The sequence below is a fragment of the Rhipicephalus microplus genome, chromosome 5 (genome assembly GCF_043290135.1).
Source record: "Rhipicephalus microplus isolate Deutch F79 chromosome 5, USDA_Rmic, whole genome shotgun sequence".
Classification (NCBI taxonomy): domain Eukaryota; kingdom Metazoa; phylum Arthropoda; class Arachnida; order Ixodida; family Ixodidae; genus Rhipicephalus; species Rhipicephalus microplus.
The window spans coordinates 193839436-193843845 of record NC_134704.1 but is presented as its reverse complement, the minus strand read 5'-3'; the positions used below and the strand labels follow the sequence as shown (position 1 = coordinate 193843845).

The following is a 4410-nucleotide window of genomic DNA, read 5'->3' as shown; positions in this document are numbered from 1 at the left end:
CCTTATGTGAGTTTGATTTAAATTTATTGCGTATGTAATACACTGCTTGATTTTTTTTCAAATCAGGTATCACTTCTGTGTGTGTGTTTTTTTTGATGGTGTGGCGCATGAGTGGTATGACTGCGTTTAAGGCATATATGCATTGTCATTTGCCTAAATAACATCAGTGCATAGTCAGCACTCATTGTGTCGACTCTTTCTGGCGTGTCTTTTTTGCAGTGCAAACACATGAAGAAATGAAAAAAAAAAAAACGCTGCGAAATCTGGCCCTGAGTAGTACGTTGCGACTACGTAACAAACCAGTGCTCTTATCAGACGCTTAAAAACACAACGCAAGTGCAAAAAAACAACAAAAAGTAATGATCACTTCAAATGAATGTTTTTTACAAAAATAATTACTCGCCCATATTTGGCATGTTCTGTATACAAAAACAATTTATTCAACACACCTTAGGTGGCTATTTATGTTAAGTCATCCTGCCATAAACAGCATCTACTATTCGCGCCGATGCGAGTGCCCGTCATACCAGCATGCGACAAGCCCAGGCATAACAGCAGAAACGTTTCGTCAGCATCGGTTGCTTCGGTGCTTTCGTGTGTAAGATGGCACGTCAGATACGTCTTCAAGCGAAGCTCGTTGATTGACATATCGTAGAGATAACTGGGTCATTGATTGAAAAAAATACAACTGCACTAATAAGACACCTTGCAAGAAATAAACACGCCCACACCCGTCGCGCTTTGTGTGGGACGTGCTTCTGTGTTTCTCACGTGATGTATTATTTGCGCAGCTGTAACCTCTCTCTGAAGCTTGTGACGGCGGCCAGGTTCACTAGAAAGCAGCTTCCGGCTGTATGCGACAACGCACAGATAGCGTTTGAATTGAGATTATAGCTAAATGTCGCAGTCGGCAGGATTTGAACCTATGCGGGAAAATCCCAATGAATTTGTAGTCCATCGCCTTAACCACTCGGCCACGACTGCGCTGTATGCGACAACAAAACGAGAACATTGCGCGACGTGTGCAATATAGAAAAATATTTCTGTGCGATTCTCGTCTCATTTTATGCTTTTAATATTCTCAGCTTCTCCCTTGCCCAGGAGAATAAAAAACCAAATCGGATACCCTGTCTCCTCTCTCTTTGATCGATATATAGATTGACCATTTGTTCAAAAAAATCAAGCACGATGGATAAAACCATACTGAATTGTGATTACTATCAACTTCTAAAAAATTACGCCATGACTTCAATTCTAACGAACAACTTTAAGCTATGCAAAATATGGAACCGCTGAATGAAAGCGACAAACGATAGCCTTGCAGTTCGGATGAAGAAAACTAGTCAGAAATCCTTAACTTTCGCCATAGGAAAACGCCGGTTGTGCAGAGTAACTTGAAATTCGCGCCAGTGAAACTAAAATGGGAAGCGCAGGCCATTTGCTGGACTAACCACCAGTTAATGATTGATATGTGGGGTTTAACGTCCCAAAACCACCATATGATTATGAGAGACGCCGTAGTGGAGGGCTCCGAAAATTTCGACCACCTGGGGTTCTTCAACCTGCACCCAAATTTGAGCACACGGGCCTACAACATTTCCGCCTCCATCGGAAATGCAGCCGCCGCAGCCGTGATTTGAACCCGCGACCTGCGGGTCAGTAGCCAAGTACCTTAGCCACTAGACCACCATGGCAGGGCTAACCAACAGTTGTGCTTGGATCGATTCGGCCATCGAGGTCTATGGGAGTGTACTTTCGTAACTTCATTTTACATCTCAAAAGTAAAATTACCATGATTATAAACCAACTAGACACAAAGAAGTTTTACTGATGTTGGTGTTGTTGCGACTGGGGTTTGCGGCACCGGAGATCTGGCATTAAGATGTAGAGGCAGGATGAGGTTGAACTTCGTTGAGAAGGTTTATTTGCATCATTTACATGGCACAGGCTCTCTGGCCCGAAGGTCTACATTGAAAAGGCTGTCTATTGAACAAGCTCCGCAAACCACTCTAAGCAGCTCGTGAGGGCTGATTAAATACAATCTGATATCCACAGATCTCTAAATCTGGGAACAGTTTTATACGGCACTGCCCTATAACATGTCCCGCAGAACACACGAGTGTCAATATGCCCGCACCGCCCCCAAGAAACACACATACACAGACCAAACACGTGTATTGTCTCGGCGATGCTGCCTCCTTCAGCGAATCTCGTTGAATGGAGTGGAACGAGTCTGTCATCTCGCGGAAGTGTGGCAGCTTGATCTAGTGGGTATGGCATGACGATAGTTATAGCGCGAAAACAAAATGACGACACAGAGACAAGAAGGTCTTGTGTCTTTCATGTCTTTCTTGTCTCTGTTTCGTCGTTTTGTTTTCGCGCTATAAATACCGTCATGTCATCTCGCTGCTCGGGCCGACCAGCCATGCTTTGTGGTATAGCAGTCGCGGTCTTGGCGCCTTCAAGGGACCATGCCTGGACACCTGGTGCTGATTTGAGCGTCGGCAACTCATCAGTCAGTGACGCACAGCGTGATGGTCCGACATCCGTTATTGGTGGAAGCTCGGCATTGATATTTTTATCAGGGCACGAAGATGCCTTGTGTCACATGTTTGCGCATTCCCGAAGGATAGCGGTGCTCGATAGACTAATTTCGGCCATGCAGCGCCCGGCACAAAGAAACAGCAGGGCGTCTTGACGCTGCTCCTTATCTCCGCAACATTAGGAGGCTGCCTTTCTTTTGTTCTGGTGGCTATTCTCGTTTCACCTGTTCTGGTGGCTGCGGCGACATGGTGCCCCGTCAAACGCAATAGTGTTCGCAAGGCCAATTTCGAATCAAGCGGTGGAGGAGAAACGACCGATGTGCATTTGGGAGTGTGCCTATGCCACTGACAAGACTGAGACAAATACGCAGAGTAACAAACAAATTCGTGCAACAGGTAAGTTTCTGGCCTGTAACAAAGTACAACTTCTTTTGGCGGACAAGGAAGACTTGTTTCGAGCGTACACCCACTTATTCTCTATGCGGGACAAAGTAGGCTCATGAAAAGGTCGGAAGGTGTAAACATTACTGTAGCATAGTTATGGTCAAGGCAGCAAACAGGGGCAACGGCAAGAGGCTGGCAGAATTTCAGTGTCCTCACGCATGACGAGTTTTTGTTACCACTCAAGAGTTTCGTGCAAAGGTTTATCACACAGGTACGAAAATTGAACTTCAGCGCATGCGCAGCCGATGACGGCATGATGATGTGACAGAAAGTCCCACCCCAAGATAACTTTCTGCGAGCACACCGAAAGGACGATGATTTCGACAACGTACATAGAGCCTTAGATGAATATACGGGCCGTATAGGTGCCGAGAGGTCTAACTGGTTGTGGGCTAGCCGTACGAAACGATAGTCCAGGGAGCGGCGTCTTCACTTTGCGTGGATAGCGGCAGAGCTGGGCGGCTATAACAGAAACTGCAGCACCTGTGTCGACGAGGGCAAAGGTAGAAACACCATCGACAGATATGGCAACGACGTTAGGAGGTGAAAAGCGAGGACTTGAGCATTTCGGTGATGGCGCAGTTCTTGCCTCTGGAACTGCGGCGTTCAGTTTTCCCGGTTGGAGGAAGCGGGTCGCAAACGCATTGGGGACAGTGATCGCCTGCGAAGAGACAGGGAGTGAGGAGAGTGAGTCTAAGACGGGGGCGGGAGTGACTGAAACTCGGGAAGGTTACTGTAGCCATACTGCGGTGAAGGATAGGGAGCAGGTAGGTGCATGAGCTGTGGGTCATAAGATAACGGCTGAGTAGCGTCGTGGAGTGGTTGGAAGCGACGGCGACAATATCGTGCCACGGGTCCTGGAGTAACGCAGGCAGAGCAGATCGCTCAATTGTTAGAAGTGCGCCAGGAACTGCTTACTCGCGGTGCCGCACAAGGTGTCGAAAGAGCGGCGGAGTGGGGAGCAAAAGAAGAGATGGGTGAGAAGCGCTGCTGGTGGGGTCTGCTGCGTACCACCTTGGCATACGTAAGAGGCGTGGCCACGGGCTGCATAGCCAGCGCATGGGAAACAAGCATGGCCACAGGCTGCTGCTAGGCAGCGACGGGAACAGCCTGAGCTACCTCTTCGGCAATAAGGTCGCGGAGCGGTGAGGGCAGACGAGAGGACGGCGGCTGCTGCGTGAAGGGAATCAACGACAGTTGCCGAGCTACTTTTTCACGCACAAGGCCTTGAATTTCTTGCAGGGTTGGTGAGTGATCAGCAACAAAATTTAGACTAGAGAGTGAGTCGGCCTGTGAAAAAAAAATGAACAAGTCAGGGCGCGCTGCTTCCTTAACTCATCGAAACTTTGACATAAAGTCTCAAGTTCGGCAGTGCTGGCAGGATTACGGGCATGGAGCATCTGAAATTCGCCGTCATTTATTC

The 4410-nt window shown here is 47.9% G+C and overlaps 1 non-coding gene across 1 annotated transcript; it reads right to left on the bottom strand.

The window, feature by feature from the left end:
- Positions 1 to 902: 902 nt before the first annotated feature.
- TRNAC-ACA (transfer RNA cysteine (anticodon ACA)) lies at positions 903 to 984 on the bottom strand. The gene has a single exon. It is a non-coding gene; the product is annotated as a tRNA-Cys (tRNA).
- Between the last annotated feature and the right edge of the window lie 3426 nt (positions 985 to 4410).